Source organism: Peromyscus californicus, unplaced genomic scaffold (assembly GCF_007827085.1).
Source record: "Peromyscus californicus insignis strain IS unplaced genomic scaffold, ASM782708v3 Scaffold_22__1_contigs__length_63687245, whole genome shotgun sequence".
NCBI classification, from domain to species: Eukaryota; Metazoa; Chordata; class Mammalia; order Rodentia; family Cricetidae; genus Peromyscus; species Peromyscus californicus.
In genome coordinates this window covers 46,536,784-46,556,413 of record NW_026294525.1, presented here as the reverse complement: position 1 = coordinate 46,556,413, position 19,630 = coordinate 46,536,784, and the positions used below count along the sequence as shown (strand labels likewise).

Genomic DNA, 19,630 nt, shown 5'->3' with positions numbered 1-19,630 from the left:
CCTGAAGCCCACTTACAAAATAATCACTCAGAAGCTTATATTAATTATAACTGCTCGGCCATTAGCTCAGGCTTATTACTGACTAGCTCTTACACTTAAATTAACCCATAATTCTTATTTATGTTTAGCCATGTGGCTTGGTACCTTTTCTGAGTTCTGCCTTGCCATCTTGTTTCCTCTGTGTCTGGCTGACGCGCCTGACTCTGCCCTTCCTCTTCCTGTCTCTCTCTTGGAGAGTCAGGATAAGCTGGCTATATCCTGACTCTCCACAGGCCAGAACGACTTCTTTATTAACCAATCACAGCAACACATATTCACAGCATACAGAAAGACATCCCACAGCAGCGGGTCCCACTCCCTTTGAAGAACTTGCCATCTTGTTTGCATATATGGTCAATGATCTGATTCACTAGTCAGGTATGGGGTTCCATTAGAAAGAATTATTAACATTCTTTAATGATACTAAGATATTAGCTGGGAGAATCAGTGACTACAAGTTAAACGAGATGTTTTTCCTAAAGTCATTTTCCAGTTTGAGAGGATAAATGGAAATTAACTCATATACTACAGCTAGGCTCGGACACAGTTCATCCTACTAAAATAAATACCTTAGCTCAGTGCCTGAAACAGAACAAACTTTCAACAAATAATAGTCATTTTATTGCATCTATGAAGGTATTATAATAACTTTATTTTACAGATGAATGACAGACACCGAAGGTGGCTTAGATTTCCAAGGCCCCAGTAAACCGCAGAATCAAGATTTGAATATTAATTTACAGCTAATAGCAAATTAGCCTGCTCCTTCTCCTCCCCACAGGCCACATCTAAAATACCAGGAAGTTTATGCAAATCGGTGATTTATCTGAGTTAGCATTTAAAAGTCTAACAGTAGCACTTCTCTTCTTTTCTTTTTAAATCTGTGGTGAGGAAGCTCTCTTGATTGCAAAATCGGTAAGCTTTCCTAACAGTGTAGTCGACTCTCAGGACTCAAAGCACTTCGTAGCAAAGATGGTGAGAGCCTAAGGGCTGAGTAAAACAGCCCATTCTGATGAACCGGTAAGTAACTCCCACACCTGCCATGCCATTTCATAGAATCTAGCTCTAGTAGGTTAACTACTTAACTCTGAGGGGAGGAGGTCCAGCCCTGGACTGGTTAGATATCCGAGTTTGATGGCTACTTTTCATTGAAAGAATAAACAGAACTTGGGTGCATGAGCGCTCCCTCTCCTCTGTCTATCTCTTACACACACACACACACACACACACACACACACACGAGATAAGATAAAGTTTCCCTTGTGAGCTGCGAACTCCAAAAGGTCTACCCCCAACCCTTTATCTTTGCTGATTAAAATCAGTTCAGCTTGCTGGATTCGGTGCGGTAGGATTCCCTTTATTTTGCTGCTCCACTCTAGGCGACAACTGCTTCGGATTAGGTGATTCTCACCCCCCCCCCCCCCCCCACTCCTTCTCTTTGAGAGTAAAACTGAATTCAGGAAAAGAGGGGGAGGGAGGCAACTGGAGTGTAACTATTTTGGAGCCTGGAGAAGGGATTGGGCACGAGCGTCTGGAGTGGGATTCTTTAAATTCTCAGCTTTCCTCTTCCAGCCCTTTACAGACGCATCGGCCCCTCCCCCCTGGGCCTCCAGAAGTTATCTTTTCTTTGGGTGCGATTCCAGAGTGGAACCTGGAGCTCACAGGTCACGAGAAACCCCGCAGCAGCGGGAGCCAAAGCGGCCGGGCAGGGCAGGGTGTGTGGGGCGGGAAGGCTGAGCGGCGTTTCGGGACCGCGGAGGAGAGAGCGCGGGCGGAGGTCGAGATCGGGCCGGCTGGGGGTCCTGCTCTCCCCCTCCCCATCGTCGCCTCCCGGGCTCTGCTGACGTTGCGGCTTCCCCCGCCCCAGGCCGAGCCCTGCCGCGGCCCGCCCTCCGCCGACGGTCCCCGCCCCGTCCGCACGGCCGGCGGAGGCTGCAGCGGCGCATCCCGGGCGCGGCGCCCTGGGCTGGGATGGCTCGGCGTGCGCGCTGAGGGCCGGACTCCAGGGGTCCGGAGTCTGGGCGCCCCGCGGGGACGCGGCGAGAAGACGCCCCGGAGGACAGAGCGGTGAGCCTCCCCGGGATCGGGGGAGGAGGGAAGGAGGGGATCGGGCGCGGGGTGGGCGCCGTTCTGGGCCACGCGGGGAGAAGCTTCCCTTCTGTGCGGGACCGGTCCCTGCCAGGCAGCTAGAGCCACGTCCCCCGCTGCGCGCCCATCCCCGTGGGCTGTGCACCCGGGCCGGCTAGGCTGACTCCACGGTCTCCCACCCCAGTGCACAGCACCGAGCCGGGCTCCACAGCAGCAAGGGGATCAGCAGCGAATAGCGGGGACCGGACGGGGCCCCCCACACTCCGGGGTTCCCGCGGGATTGGGTGGCACAGCCGCGTGTCCCCCTTCCTTCTCTAAACCAATGATCTAGGGATGGTGGTGGTCGTGTGCGCCCTTGCTGGCTCTGCCTGTGCGACCTCGGGACCCAGAAGCCCGGAAAGCCGGTACCGAGCCACCCCTACACTCCATCAACACCCCGGGGTGGCTGCGTAACCTCAGCCGGAGGCCGCTTGGGCCGGCCCGAAGTGTGTGTGTGTGTGTGTGTGTGTGTGTGTGTGTGCTTGACTTGTGCTGGGGAGCGTTGTAAGCGATGCCACATGGGCTCAGAATCTGTCGGGGCTGGATCTGAGCTAAGTTGTGACCTGAGAAGTTTCTCATCCCTCCTTTGAGGCAGGCAGCAGCGTCCGCTTAGGCCAGCTGGCGTTCATATTGAAACCCAATCCCTTGCTTCCAATGCAAGAAGCCAGCCTCTTTTACCTGGAATTCTTTAGGTCAGGAATTGACACGTTGGTTTCTAGGGACTTTCTGGCAGATTCTTGAAAACATTTGGTGTTTATTGCTGCTTAGTCAACAATATATTAAGGAAGGGAAGACCTCACCCTAGAAATATTTTCATTTTCCTTCACGTTACAGAGTTTTCGCTTTTAATAACTTTGTTTTCTTTGGTTTTTACATTTTCTTAATAAACAATAGTATTCGTGAGGTGAAATTAAAAAAATATTATTATCATTTTTAAATTAGGTGTCTGTCTGGGAAGTATGTGCACGTGAGTACGGGTGCCTGCAGAGGTCAGAGGAGGACATCAGATCTGCTGGAATTGGAGTTACAGGTTGTCATGAGCTTCCTAATATGGGTGCTCGGAACCGAACTCTGGTCCTATACAAGAGCAGTACCAGTTCTTGGCCACGGAGCCATCCATCTCTCAAGCCCTTATGAGATGAAAATTTGGGGTTAAGTATTTGGTAGAAGATTTCACACTGTTCCACTAACGAGGACTACAAAATGTAATGTGCTTGGAAAAAAAAAAAAAACAGGATCATCTGAGTGTTTGCCCATGCATTACTATTTTCCTTTAAAGTCCCTCTACAGACCCTTCCACCCCCCAAACCTGCCTTTTTTTTAAGTGTAGTAAAATCTATTTTAGTGAAAAGGGAGAAAAAGTTGGATTTAATATGTGATCTTAGTGATGCCTCAGGATGGGCTTAGCCAAAAGCACCGTGCTAGTTAGTAGGGCGGGCGACAGGCAGGAGTAAATGTGAGAGGGAGGGCCCCGGCTTTCTTGGAGTTTCTTTGGCTGTAGAAAGGGCCATGACTAAGCAACCTGGAGCACTTGTGTGTTGGAAGAGTCATTTTACCCCCTGACTGGGATATGTTAGCAGTTTCAGTTTCAATAATTAAATGAAAACACGGGCCTACAGGGTACATTTTAATACTCAGACTAAAAAGAAACGGTAAAATTACCCAGTTCTTAGCTTCACAGAAGTTTCCTACTGCCTCATTATAGAAAATTATTTCAGTCTATGAGACAGTTTAAGACCTGTGAAAATGCATTCTGGAATGAAATAAAGCTCCCCCCTCATTTCTTTATATTACTTGTGATAGATTATTTTGCTGTTTATTTCTTCTTGGTTCCTCTGTGTTGCATGAGGGAAATCACATAATTCTTAATATTATGATTTTAACAAGTGAAGGAAAAGGAGAGGAATAATTTGGGTTAATGCATTGATAATCTTTGTTTTCAAAACAGTCAAAGAAATCAGAAGAAGACTGATCACAGCCTAATTTAAGTTTTTTTTTTTTCAGCCATTAGGATATCTCAGTCCTAAATACAGTAAATATTTTAACATGCCTTAGCCGTCCATGGTCCTCAGTGGTGTTTGTGGCTGGCCTTTGGGGGGAGAACCAGGGTCTATGATGGTGGGAACCTCATCGATGGAAACTTCATTCCATTCCTGAGAGGGGCTGGGTGTTTGCCATTCTAAAGTGGGGGAAGGCACCTGGAGAGTTTCTCTGACCAACAGCCCTGTTGAAAGAATGTCTGACACAGGGCAGGACTCTTCCTATTTCTCTGTTTGGTGCCTTGAGATTGTCTCATATTGGAATTACATTATCTCTTCCTATTGTGATTTGTAGACTAAAAGCCCTCTTGAGGTCACTAAATGACTACCAGATGTTGGGACTGCACAGCCCGTCTGGGTACCTGTAGTCAGGGGTGGACATGGGAACGGAGCCGATGTCTAAACCCAGGGTACTCACAAGGGAAATTATCTTCCCATAAAATCCATATGATGAATTAGTGTCAGAGTAGGAAGTAGAGGTCAGAATCCCAGACTCCTGAGACGTTGTATGCGGTTGTTTGCTCTAGGTAGCAAGAATTGGAAATGGATGTTTCCAAAAATCCTTCTCTACTGTCCCACTCTAAATGGAAATTCTCTTTTACAAATTAGACTTGTTTTTCAAAAACAAATATTTCTATGTGTACGATAAATAAATGTAGCACACAAGCCGTTTCTTGAGGTCCTTTGGTGTTTCAGAGCTCAGTGTTGTGTAGAAGGGGGTTTTGATGAGCTGATGGTGAAATATTTCAGAATTAGAAGTATTGGGCAATTAGGTAAAATTGGGTCATTACTTTAAACTCCTCTACAAATTCGTAAGCACTTAGTCAGCTGAAGGACAGGCAATGTTCTTGATAGATCAGGCAGCTACCTGCACACTTAACATTTTCAAATGGTCTAGCACTCTTGCATTTTGCTCAGAGTATCCTAATTTACATTTTTGCCTAGTGGAGATGGAGCGTGAGTTAGGGTGTGTGTCTTGTCTTCATTTTAGTAGCATGGAAAAGCTGAAGGTCGGAGACTCAATCTGTCATTGTATAGGTGATCTGTGACATACCTTAACTTGAAAGAGACAAACATAAATTGCACACATAATGCCACTTTGTCCTCTGTAACTCCAAATTCACATGACTGAAGGCTCACATTTCAGTTATCTATAGAATTGCATATTCAGTTATCTATGGAATTTCAGTTATCTATAGAATTGCTTTATTATATTTTGTAGTTACTGCCCATGAACTGTCGGCTCCCTGAATGCTCATGTACTTCCCAGGCTTCTGCAACTGTTTACAGATCCTCTCTTGTCCTCCAACCCTCCTTTTCCATCTCCCCCCCCCACCCCCATCTCAGCTTGGTAAGGACCTCACTCGGAGGCCTCTCCCCATGCCTGCAGACCCCCAGGCTGCGTTCTCAATTCTCAGGGGCTGGCTTTGGTCTGTAACTGGCCTGCTGTGCTATCAGAAGTGTTGCTAATTGCCATATGGAGACAGGCTGCAGCCTGTTGAAGGACTGAACTCCGGAATTCTTTTTCAGATGCCCACAGCCGTACAAACCTGCTGGAGAAGGCAGATTCTCAGAGTCTGTTAGGGTCAGAGAAGAAAGAGGCTGATTTTAGTTTGGACAGAGAAGAAAAGATGCTGAGGCCATCTGTTTATTTCTTGAATGGAGTCGTTTGTTCAGTTCTTAAGTCAAGAATAACACTGAATTTTAATGTGTGTTAAGATTATCCCTGGGTTTCCTTCTGTGCGTTTCAGTCCTCTTGGAATCATTTAGCAACATGATCTCGGGAGAAATGGGAAGCTGTTCTTAAAGGAACAGAATTTCTGTGTTCAGTAGTACGTACAGGCCCTGATAATGAGCTCGATATGCTTCGAGGTTTTGTACTTGAGAATATTTGTTAAGTGAGTCATTATTAGGCGAGTGAAAATCTTGTTATAAAAATGTAACAAATGAGCCGGGCGGTGGTGGCGCGCCTTTAATCCCAGCACTCGGGAGGCAGAGCCAGGCGGATCTCTGTGAGTTCGAGGTCAGCCTGGGCTACCAAGTAAGTTCCAGGAGAGGCACAAAGCTACACAGAGAAACCCTGTCTCGAAAAAACCAAAAAAAAAAAAAAAAAAAAAAAAAAAATGTAACAAATGAATGTGTTACTAGCTGTTTACATGGGTGCTGGGAAATCTGAACTCAGGTCCTTCTGCTTGTGTGGACATAAGATCATTGTACTAACTGAGCTCTCTCCCCAGCCCCCTCACTTGTTTTAATTATACACATGGCATGTCTGCTGTGAGCTATTGGCATCAGCTTTGTCCTAGACAGAGTCAGAAGGAGATTGTCACTCATTAATATATCTGCATGCCCAAACAAACCTTTTGGGGGCTTATTTGTAGAATTAATAGTTACTATCCTCCTCAGTTATTGTGTGGAATATACTAGCTAGTCATATTAAAATCCCCAGTATTTTAATTAACTAGTAGTCACACTCTTTTAGCAAAGATTGAAAACTTTTGGCATGGTAGTGATGCTGAGGCCGAAGAATTGCCTTGAGTTCTTGGCCTTAGCATATAGTGAGCTCAAAGTCTGCCAGGGCTACATGGCAAGACCCTATCTCAAAAGTCAAAACTAAACACAAAGATAAAAGACTTAAAAAAAAAAATTGAATGGGCAGTTTAGGCAGCTATCATTTGAATCTTTCTGCTTGAGATAGTCACATCATACACACATGCCATTAGGTTGTAAAGTTGTGTTTGTTGATCAAATCAGGTGTTTACATTTCTTTTCATGTGTAAGAACAATAGGTGTTTAATGGAGAAGATACTAATAGTCATGAAGCACAGTAGCACATACGGAAGAGACTCTGTAGGAAAGTTGAATTAGCATTTTATAAATCCTAAAAAGGATTTGTGAAGGAATTGTGCTCACCAGCTTGTATATCTGTAGTATTTCCTTGATGAAGTTGCAGGTGATGGTACTGTTCCCTGTTGCTGCGGCTGCTCCGTGTTTTTTATTTAATGAGACCATTTAGAAATTCGTCTACACGAGGGTATTTGCGGACAACTCCTGCATTAGTAAAACAGCAATGTCGGAATAACTGAGTGACTTGGCGGAGTCTGAGTCTAGATCGGGCATGGAGAGGGATGCTGCATTTCTAAGACTACTTATATCCAGAGGTTGCCACGTACAAGAAACCCAAGAGTATAAGTCACTGATGTCGGTCAAAAATAGCCTGTGCCAAGCTTCACCCCAAACCAACACACACCGGACTGCAGTGAAATCAGATGCCAGTGGGTGCTGACCCTCTGCCAGTGCTGACTGTACAGGCTGCCTTTATTGTCTGACTGTATCTGCTAGACTGATAGCCGTAGATTTCTAGAATTCCACACAATCTTGGGAGAACCTTCCTTTTAGCAGGTTAGTAGTGACATCACCGCAGGAGGTGGAAAGGGGGGTTCCTTTCTCCAGCCCCAGGGACAATCAGGCAGGGCCAGCTGGAATCACCTGTTCTGTTTCTTCTCTTAAGGGATGGGATGGGGTAGGCGGGAAGGAAAATGGAGTCCGAAAGGGAAAACTGAGCAGCTGTTTTCCATTTTCCCCTAGGAAAGAGAAGGGGAAACACTCCAGCTACAACCTGAGGGGAGCAAGAGGGTTTCTGCCAACCACAGCAAGGCTTTCTTGGTGTTTTTATCCTTTAGGATGATTTCTGGAGGCCTTTGAGTTCTCTGGAAAGGTTTACATCCTGAAAAGATGTGTGCTGTGGTGCTCTGGGGCTGTGACTTCTGCTCGTCTGAACTTGGAAATCATAGAAAATGATTTATAGGAATGTGAAAGAAGTGGTCAGTTTTACTATTTTAAGTCAAAGTTGCCCCTGCAGTGTTTCCTTAGCATTTTTACTAGAGCCCAGTATTAAGTAGCTGGTTAAATTAATTCTGATTATGTAAGGTTTCTCGAACCTTCATTTGAGGCAGCTACTACAGACTCTGCTTTATTATCTTCCTCAGAGAGCCCAAATTTTCTTCCTACTTAAAAGAAGTTAAAGTAACATTTAATTAACAGACATTAACTTGGTAGACACATTGCATAATTACTTCAACACATTGCAAATTGTCCAACTCATCCATCCTTATCATGTTATACCTCAGCTGTCTTTAATTTCTTTCTTTTTTTTTTTTCAGTCGTTTTTAGAAGTCTTAGCATCAGACTCCACTGTTTCACTGGACTTTTGTTTATGGCTTGTACTTTCCTCCACTCCATTTCTATGTGGGGGCTTTTGTTTCCTTTTGTCTTTGATGGCTGTTGAGTTTTAATAGGTAGGATCTCATGGAGCCCAAGCTGGCCTGGAACTTGTGTAGCAGAGAATGACCTGGAAATTCTGAGCTTCTTGCTCCAGCTCCCAAGTGCCAGGGTTATAGGCACATGCAGTCGGCCATGCCCGGTTTATCCGCACTTTTGCTGTGGTAGGCTCAGACTGGCAGAGGGTAGGAATCTCAGTGGTCACATGACCATGTGGGGCCTTCAACATTCTCGTGGGCACAATAGGGAGGTTGCCAATGCCCGAAAGAGCTCTGGAAATTTCACACAGGAATGTTCCCTTAAGGCCAGAAAAGGGGGTCAGATCCTCCAGAACCGGAGTTACAGGTACAGGTGGTTGTGAGCTGCCATGTGCTTTTGGGAATTGAACCCAGGTCCTCTGGAAAAGCAGCCAGTGCTCCTACCCCGGAGCCCTCTCTCCAGAGCCCATAGAAAGGTTCTTACAGCAGTGTTTATGATTAAAAGCAAACAAACAAAAACCCAATAATAATAGTTTTTAAGAACAATGTGAATTTTTTCATCTTGTTTAAGAAGGTAATTTCAAAAATATTGATTCCATGGCTTCCGGGGTGGTACTTCAGTTAAGATGTGATTTTTATGAGTGTGTGTGTGTGTGTGTGTGTGTGTGTGTGTGTGTGTGTGTGTGTGTGTTTACTACAAAAAGTGAAAAATATGCCGTCAGCTGAGATGAGCCCAGTTTGGGGGTGCCAGTGGGTAGAGAAGGTCTGTGTCTTAGATAGCTGCTGTTAAGTGCTCACACATTGTTAGAACCTCTGCTTCTACATTTCCCTTCTCCAGGGATATTGATTGGTGGAATCACCAAAGACCCTCAGTTATCTTACTTCAGAGTGTCTTCTTTTGGCTTCTCTAGCTTTATCTCTTTTTGTCTTTCTCTGCTTACCTGATGCCTTCCAGAATTTAAAGTGTGTTCCCAAGAGAATCCAGACCATCTAAGGACTGAACTGTTGATTTTACTCAACCATCCAATTATTCTTTCTTATACGCTAGTTTGAAAGGCCAAGATCTGCCTCCCTGACCCTGGGAAATTAATATTATTAGGGCCACATTCTGATCCATTTGTTATATTTAGATCCTAAAGCTTTTCATCATGGAAATTTGTGGATTTAATGTGACTTGCATAGAACTATTATACAGATGTAATGAAAAGTAGCTGAGTGTCTGTTCTGGGAGTTTTAAAAGTACAGTTTCCTTTCAACATGTTAAATTTCATTTTGGAAGTTTGAGATCATTGGACCTCTTCCAATATCTCTTCGTTGGGAAAAGTGTGTATGCCGGTAAGTATTTACGATACTGAATTGCCCTGGAGTGACAAGCTCCTCGTCTGTCGCCTACAGTGCCGCTGGGCCAGCAGTGTTGGAAAGAGGTTATAAAGTAATCCTTCTGTGTGTGCCTACATTTTTTTTTTAAATTTTCTGTAATTGGTAAAGCCACTGCATGTTTTAGAAGAGACGGATCTGTGTTATTTGGGAAAAGAACACTTTGGTGTCTAACTTTGCCCAGTGCACTTTTGAACTCGGAGAATCAGATCGGAGGGACTCAGTCCTTAAGCAAGTGTTTGCCAGGTACTTTTGTGTTGGAGGGCATGTCTGGGTGGCAGGAACAAGGGAGGCATACAAAATAGATATGATGCGGCTTTTGGCCTTGGGGAATTTCAAATCTGCTCAGCAGAGACTGACTCTGAAGCTTAATGAGATCAACTAAACACTGAGCTGAACCCCAGGACCCCAGGAAGGGAGAGACGGAGAAGATGACAGGACAGAGGGAAAACAGCTGTGAAGGGATGAGGACTTGGGCCCGGAAGGGTTTTACGCAATAAAGGGAGGGGGTAGGACACCATTGCAGGCGGGTAGGCTGAGGAGCAAAGGTACAGGAAGAGGACGGAGCGGAAATGGAGTGGCTGAGTTGCAGCTGATTATCTCCCTGTATGTCTCCCTTCCCTTCATGTGCTTTCCACTGTTTCCATGCATATGTTGTATGTGTGTGTGTGTGTGTGTGTGTGTGTGTGTGTGTGTGTTATGTGTATGTGTGTTATGTGTATGTGTGTGTGATATGTGTATGTGTGTACATGTGTGCATATGGAGGTTGGAATGTATACAGCTTCAGGTGTGGTCCCACTTTGTTTGAAACCACGTCTCCTCTTTGCTGTTTGCTACTGCATCTGCCTGGAATTCTCCTGGCTCCAACTCCCATCTTGCCATGGGAGCCCTGGGGATGTAGATGTCTGCTACATGCCTGGCTTTTTAGGTGCTACAGACTCAGGACCTCCAACTTGTGCAGCAAGACCGTTGAACCATTTTCCCAGCCCTGCCACACGTACTTTTGGAAGGCCGGTACCTCACATTCCTTGGGAATCCACAGGGGACCAAGGTACAATATGAGGAGGAGAGATAATTACAGATGTCAATATACTCAATATGCATATAATTAGTCATAAATGTATAGCGGAGACGGTTAAATCTGCATGCATTCTTACCTACCCCCCTTTTAAGGCCCAGTCAGATAGCACTTCCTCAGTGTGTCCGTCCTTCCTCACCCCCACAGAGTGCCAGTGTCTGTCTCCTGCTTGCCTGGACCTGCACTATTCTCCACACAGCCATAGACAGCCATGCCACGAAGGGCCTTGGGGTAGAGGGGTGCGTCCCATTTCCTGCAAGGATCTTGTGTCTTTCTTCTTTTCAGTGTGGCACGCTCTGTGACTTCTTTTTATTTGAGGTTGGAGATAACGATAGTGTCTTAGCTAGGGCTTCTACTGCTGTGACAAAAATACCACGGCCGAAAAGCACCTTGGGGAGGAAAGGGTTTATTTTCTCTTGCAGCTCGTAGTCTATCATCCAGGGAAGTCAGGGCAGGGACCAGGAGGCAGGAGCTGATGCAGAGGCCATGGAAGGGTGCTGCTTACTGGCTTGCTCCTCATGGCTTGCTCAGCCTGCTTTCTTATAGCACCCAGGACTACCAACCCAAGGGTGGCATTGCCCACAGTGAACTGGGCCCTCCCCCATCAATCATCAATCAAGACAATGGACTACATGCTTGCCTACAGGTCAACCTGGTAGAACATTTTCTTAATTGAGGTTCCTTTTCTAAAAAAATAACTAGCTGTGTCAAGTTGATATAGAACTAGCCCGCACAGGTAGCGAGATCAATTTATAGCCATTACACATGCACTGGATACTCTGATACCTCACTGTCCACTTTATAGGCGACAAAGGGAGAGATGAATGCTTTTGGAAAGGGGTAAAATGTGTCGGTGGTAAGAGTTTACTAAGGGGCCCGTTGGAGATGAATGAGCAGGTGGGTCTGCAGCTGTTCAGAACGAGAAATTGCCTCTGAGCTTATGCTTAAGGATTGTGGCTCCTTGAACCATTGAGGGAGCTGGAAATATCCCTCAAACAATACAAGTGACTAGTGAAGATTATTGAGACTACGTAGACAGGTGGCAATTTCAAATGATGAAAGTGCAAGGGACGTTCCCAGAGTCACTTAGAAAACCAAAGTGCCCTCGTGGATGGAAGTGGCTGGTTCCAGCTTGCTTGTGGATTGGGAGAATGTGACATTTATATTTCCTACGTGAACAGGATAGGGAATGGGTGTCACTGGAGGAGTCAGGTACCTGAAAAAAGTGTCCATTTGAAAGGAGCCTAATGGTCATTTGTCCACTTCCCTCTCCTCATTGAACGGAGGCAGTTAGTTATCTAACCTCCATCTACACTGGAGACAAGACATGAGAAGAAAATTTGAAAAGGAATCTTCTCCAACACAGGCCAAGAGAATCTCATCAGGTTTGATCAAAAGAAGTAGCTGGGGGAAGCTAGCTGTGAGTAGCAATGGGATCTCAGTGGTAAGGAGAGCGTGGAAGTTTGGGTAGAAAAGTTTACGGAAGAGATTAGGGTCAGGAGGGACACATAATGGTGCTGACATTGTCAGAACAGGATGCTAACAACATCACTAAGGACAGCCGGCTCAGCGAGATGGGGACACAAGGCCCCACGTCCAACATTCCTGACCTTGTGCACAGCCACAGACACAAATGTTCAGCATGTGGCTGTTCCAGCACTGAGTTGGACAGTTTCTCCTCCTCTTCCCTTCTTCCCCTTGGCCCTCTCTCTACTTCCTTCTTCAGGTCAGAACTTTTTGGTAACTACCTGCTATATGCAGTCATCGCTCTGGGAACCTTGCTCATATTATCACACATCTTTCTTACAGCCCTGTGGCATGCACGTGTTTATCCCTGCCTTACAGACACGGAACTAAGTTGGAATATGTCTGTGGGAGCACGTTTTTATCCTGTACATCTAGGTTATTCATTCATCCCTTCTTCTACATCCCTTTGTTGCCTCAAAACGTGTTTCCCGATAGTAACTTAGCTATAAATATCACAATAGCTTTCTTTGCACAATCTAACGGCAAGACGGAAGACATGGTAGGGAGTATGAACTTTCTAGATGAGAAAGCTTCCTTAATTTAAACCTTAAAAATAGTAATTCTAATAAAGCCTCTGTACCAAACAGTTAAAAAATGGTAATTATCACTGGAAATAGGGTTAGAGAGACTGACTTTAAATTTCAAAATAGAATGGTGTAAAGAAAAGCAATTATGCCAAAAATCGTCCAGCAAAGAGCCCATTGAGAGGCAAGGGGCTGCATTAGAGCGATGTAATAGGCCAAGTGTTCTAGTGCTTTTTAAAATAGACCCAAGGAGACTCGTGAAACCCTCTGTAGGATGTGGGGAAACAGGGGCATTCTGGAAGTGCTCTGTGATCGTGAGCACGCCAGACTTGGTGGTGGCGGCGTGGAGAGACTTATGGTAAAGCTAGTCAGTCACAAGGCAGCGTGGGACCTGACTTAGTGGGGCTCTTGGTAAGACACGGCATGAATGCAGCTCTAGTAAAGTCTGGTGATGTAGTATGCCGAGTAGCCTGGAGATTCCAGCATTGTGGTACATTTTACCCCCAAATGGTTTGTTTTGATAGTTGAAGAAAGATTTTTATTGCTTCTTCCTCTAGAGTTCTATTTAGGTAGCTGTAGAGTTATATAAATAGTTATCTCTGAGTATTTAAAGGCTTACATCTTGACACATCAATTAAATTCGTCCATTCAGTAAATCCTTGCTGAGTGCCTCCTAAATGTTAAACACTCTCTCCCCCAATTCCAGCCATGCTGGTCTCCTTGTTGTCTCTGACATATCCCCCCCTCCCATGATATTCTAATAACATGTGAAGATGCCCTGGGAGGGTTTCCAGTAGTGCAGGGCTTGATCTGAATTGTGATTGGCCAGGATCACTCCAGCATCGATGTTGAGAACAACCATGGGAGAAAAGAATTAAAGCCTGGGTGACTGTTTTTAAAGCTGTTGTAGGTAAAGCATGGTATGGGCCGGGCTATTAAGCAGTGTTCAAAGTGGGTAGAAAGAGCCAACATTTGCTGACAGTTTAGTTACAAAAAGAAAGGTATGAACTGGGAGAAAGGAAGTTTGACCTGATTCCCAGCAGGATTGGTTGGAATAGGAGATGGGGGTGGGTGAGCAGGCAGTTCTGTATCTTTAGTTTAATTACAGGGATGTACCATTGTTTTACAAACTGAGTCTGTGGTATTTTGAGTTTGATTATGATTCATAGGAGCATGTTTGCAAAGTGCCCAGGGAATTTTGAGGTCAGAGAATGATAATCTGGGAGAAAAACCTGAAAATAAAGAATAAGTACATGTAAAGATATTTATGAATGTAAAAAGGCAGTAGAAAAGGCAAATTTATTATTGATAACTATTTGAGGACCAGGAATAAAAAAGAAAAAAAACAAAAACCAGAGGCTTGCTTGAGATGGCTGAGAGGACAAAGGTGCTCGCTTCCAAACCTTCCAAACCATCTGGGACCCACATGCTGGAAGGAGAGAACTGACTCCCCCAGGGTATCCTCTGACTTCCACACCTACATTGTGGTATGTGTGTGCTCCCCCAATAAACAAATAAATACCAATAAATAAACTTTAAATTTTCCAACGACAAAGTATTGAGGCAAGATGCTCATAATTCTAGTGTGAATGTAAGTGAGTCCACCAAAGGGGTAAAAAAGACCAGGATGTGATTTGGAAATCCCTATGGCGCCATTCAGTTCAGTGATTCTTAAGATGGACGATGAATTTATTATAATTAATAGCTTTGTTGAACATAACCAATAGGTAGAGGTAATGGGGCAGAGGGAAAGGCATACGAAGCAAATTCCCAGAGAAACCAGGGACAAGCTTCCAGGTGTCCTCTCCACTGTGGGACAATGTGCAGTGTTGCTGGCACCTGAGCCTTGTTGCCTAGGGTTCTTACTGGAGTCAAGCCATCCAAGCATGCAACACCTGTATGCTGACGCCAGCTACTCGAACTCCACCCCCACCCCACCCACCTTTGCAGCTCAGATAACTGATTAAACTAGTATTATTAGACCACTAACCCTATAAAAAAAATGAGCCTGATTATCAGGGAAACTAATCCAGGATCACAGAGCTGTCTCCCATGGGCTGCTCCCAGGGCAAGCCTGAAATGTGGCTTCCCTCCTGATGGTGCGAGGTTTGAGCAACTCAGGCCTGGAGAGTTAATCCAGTCTCCTAGGCCTTTTGCTAGAGGATAAACTGGCAGAATCCAATCCTAGAAGAGATACCGACATACATTCTCCAGTTTTATGTCACTGCAAGACATATGTAGCAAAATTTATGAGTTAACCAGAGATTATACAAGAGAGGTTAGATGTGTTTCAGAACATTTCCCCTGAAAAATCTGCAGTAGACTATGAATCATCCATAGAATTTTGCAAATTCTAGTCTAGAAGAAGAGAAAACTGACCTGCAAATGTGTGTGGCTTTGGCTGGATTCAGGGAAGAGGCCAGAAGACGGGACTCTAGTCTGGAAGTTGGTGGTTAGTCCTAGAATGGAGTCTCCAGCAGGAACCAGTAGGAATCTGTGTTGACAAAGTGGAACATTGGTGAGTGTGAAACTGGGTGTAGAAGACCCAAGAAAGGAACAAGTTGAGGGGGATTTCAAATAACTAGAGTGAGAAAGTGTGGTAAATGAGTTTGTTTTGAATGGAGGATGAATTTAGTTTTAGCTAAGGTGTGCTCTCATTGACAGGAAGTGGAAAATGTATTTTCATTAAATATCATGTCTCTTAAAAAAACTAAAATTTCACACACACACACACACACACACACACACACACACACACACACACACACACCCTCTCTTTGAGACAGAGGTACTCCTGTCTCTACAGCTGACTGGGACTGCTGTTTCCTCACGTAAGGTCTTGTTCTATATAGGCACATACATTTCAGTGATCTTTTTCTATAAGTTATGTTTGATGAACTAGCATTAGATTTGAAAACTTCTTTTTCCCCTAGATATATTTAGTTTTTGGAATATGGAGCCCCAAAGCTGTCAACGTGCAGTTGAACAGGAAGCACTGTCTTGGAATCCAATGCTTTATATCTGTCAAAATATTTGGTTGTCAGGGCCTCGAAGAAACTGAAGGTTTTTTAAAATAAACAATGCACTGTACCTATTTTGGGAGTACAGTTCTCTGAGTTCTGCGAATGCTCATTTCCTCGTGGGGTCACAGTGGACTTCCTTCAGTTGCGCTGACTTTGGTATTTTCCTCGAGAAGATAATGGTTGCTGTTAGCCCTCACTGAGCACTTGCTGAATCCTGCACCTCCTCTTAATGCTTTAAGTACATTAGCCAATTAAAGCTTCACGGAAACCCTGTGGGCAAATGCCACTATTTTAAACAGGAGCAGAGCTAAGGTGATGTCAGGAGTCAAACCCAGAAGTCTCTCTAACTTGGACCCTCCTCAGCCACTCTAACATAGGACTTGCTTATATTAAAATGCCACAGGACAAGCATTTTGTACTTAAAGGTACTAGTCCATTGAATTTCACATCAACAAGTTGAGGAGTCAGGATAGCATTTTTAGCACATTTTTAATGGAGTAGGTCTAGAGAGTTTGTCTAAAACAAGCCCTGTTGGCCCCCATGAGGGCTCTCTTAACCTTTACTCTGCCTTCGTAAATCTGTGGGAGAGAGGACGTTTCTCCTGTAGTTTCCTTGAGCATTGCATGGTTTAGTTAAACTGTTATTTGAAACTGTAAGATTAAAATTTAGCCCTTGGCTTCATTATTGCTGTCTTTTTCTGACCTTTATTTTTGGTCCGCAATGCCCTAAGATTGGCATGGATGCAGCCATGGCTGAGAAATCCAGAGTTGGCCCTTTGAACTCTTCTGCAAAGCCTTTGGTTGTCATTGACAGAACTTTGAAAAAGTAGATTGTGAATTTTCTCCTGTGGCTAGGAACCATAGGCTACACAAGTTGCTTTGGATTGAGGAGAACGCTATTCATCTTGCTTGCCGGATAGTAATGCAAGTAAGTACTGAGGTTTACAAAACCCCACAGATGCCTATTTCTTTGTTTTCTATTTTATAGTTGTTTGGGATAGGGTGTATTAATTAGTTTTCAGTGCCTGACAAGGCTGCTTAACGGAGGCAGGGTATATTTTGGTGCATGGTCTGGAAATGAGGTCAGCCCGTCGTGCGGGGGAGACACGGTGGCCAGAGTGCAGCTCTGGCTGCAGTTGTAGGAGTGTGAGCCAGCTCGTCACACTGTGTGCACATTTGGGAAGCAGAGAGAGATGGATACTGGTGGTGTTCAGCGCTCTCTCTTCTTTTCTCCTTTTTACTCAGTCTAGGACCCATGAAAGATGCTGAGGTCATTCAGGCTGGGTTCTTACCTCCTCATTTAAACCTTTTTGAAACACCTTATAGACGCACCCAGGAGTGCTTTTTCTATGGTTATTCGAAATCTAGGCAAGTGAGGTTAACTATCACAATAGGTATATTTTCTTGTTCACTTGTGTGCTCAATGCCTAGCATGTAGGTCTGGGTTTAGGAGTTGCTTGGTATGTAGCAGAATGAACTGACTTATACAGCATCCTTATTCCCATCATGGAAAGGGAGTTGATCTCTTAGTTCTGAGTAACAGTGCATTGAAATGTATAATATCCATCAATTGTGACATTTTAAAAATTCAGGATATAAGCAAGCCGGGATTTGGTGGCACACGCCTTAATCCCAGCACTCAGGAGGCAGAGCTAGGCGGATCTCTGTGAGTTTGAGGCCAGCCAGGACAGGCAACAAAATGACATAGAAAATCTGCCTTGAAATACAAATAAAACAAAAAAAATCAGGATATAAGCATACCCTTAATTATACACAGTTTCAATTTACTCTGTAATATAACTAAAATTATGAAAATACCTTTGGGTCTTCTGTTGCAAGACCATTACTAAGAAAGGCAGTTAAAACTATAAAATGTACCAGTCAGAAGATCATGTTAAACTGCAAAATAAGCTAGAGTTTACTTCTCATGTTCCTTGGACAGTATAATTCCTACAATTTCACCCATTTTCTAAGTAAAATGCAGTGCTGCAGTAGTATCATTGCTGACTGTATTCTCCCACTTCAGCCTTGGTCTCTTTGCCACCACAGAAATGATAAAAAGATTTTGCTTGCTTTTCACATTTTAAGTGGCAAGCACTCTTTCAAAGGCTGTCTTTAATTTTATTTAATTAGTAATATTAGTTAATTAATGGGTGTGTATGTACATGTGGGAGAGCACAAATATGAGTGTGCTTATCTGTGTGTGCACAGGTAGAAGCTAGAGTCTCCCTTAGGTGCTTTTCTCCCTCTCCATTTTATTTATTCATTTGTTTGTTTGCTTGTTTACATGTTGACGCAGAGTCTCTCACTGAACCTGGAGCACCCCATTTTGGTTAGACCGTCTGGCTAGTGAGCCCTGGAGTCTCCGGGTCTACATCCTGTTAGTGCTGGGGTTACAGGCACATACACCATGGGTAATGGGGACTCAAACTTACTTCATCTGTGCAGAGTAAGTACTTTTACTCACGGAACCATCTTCCCAGCTCCCAGATCTGGGTCTTAATGGTTCTCAGCCTTACAGTCACATGTATCAGACAGCCTTCTACAACTAAATCTTACATATGGCTTGGTAGCTACTGAATCATCTACTCAGTTGGTCTCTGGTAAATAAATGGGTGATAGAGGCTTCAGATTTACATTAGAAAATCATCTTTAAACATAATTTAGAAGAATGAATAGTCTCACATAAGAAAATGGATAGAGTGTAGACTTCAAGTTCTATTATGGACACCCATGATACCTGCCTGAGAACCTACCAGGAGTCAGGGATAAGGAATGGTTTTTGATTGTGAAAGGCTACTCTTAAAACCCAAACTAAAGCATCTCTGTTACGTGATGATGTCGAACACCATTATTACCTTCAGTGTGGTTTTGCTGTGTGGGCCCAGGGTTATAATTACTCCTTTAGAAACATGTGCAAATTCTAGAGGGTTCCATATGCTGTCATTTCATATTGTGGATTTTTGTGTGAAAATGGCTTTGAGGGGAGGTATATTTCACTTTACCCTCAAATAAGGAAACAGTAAGTCTGCTCCATGAAAGGAGCTTTCAAGCCTGACTAAGAACTCATGGTTTTTCTTTTTCTGTTTGACTCTGGGGGCTTCACACACTGGGGAGTATAATTGCAGGAATGATTATATAGTACCCAAACCATGTTTGCTTAGGATTTGACATAGTTAAGAGGAAGAGTAGATTTATTTCACTACAAAAATTTACAAGACAGTTAAGGGTTTATTTGATGCTGAGGATTTGTTTTTCAGAAATTATTTTAATTATCCATTTATTAAGGCTGAAATTTTAAAAAAAGTAGTAAGAACTTTGAAAGTATGTACATTCCCTTAATTAAAATAAGCATAAAGAAGTATACAAGAGATGGTAGCAAGATGTCCCCCCTGATCCCAGGCACATGGAAGGAAGTTTCTCCAAGGATCCACACCCAAAACGGGAGGCAGAAGAATGTGCATCTCTGCTTGGCATGTGCTAGGGGGTCTCTGTCTGGTCCATCATGGTTGGCCTAGAAGCTTATTGGAGATGTCTCAAGGGAGGGAACTTGGAGTAGATGGTAATGTGATCAAGACAGGGGCTCAGCACTGAACTCCTCAGTGCTCAGTTTCTAGGGAAGAGGACGTAACAGTCAA

General features: G+C 44.2%; 1 protein-coding gene across 1 annotated transcript in view; it reads left to right on the top strand.

Annotated features, from left to right (window-relative positions):
• The first annotated feature begins 1,949 nt into the window (after positions 1-1,949).
• Positions 1,950-19,630, top strand: part of Dse (dermatan sulfate epimerase) — a 58,965-nt gene continuing 41,284 nt past the window's right edge. The window contains 1 exon segment of the mRNA XM_052751357.1: positions 1,950-2,106. The gene's annotated coding sequence lies outside the window, so the exon portion shown is untranslated.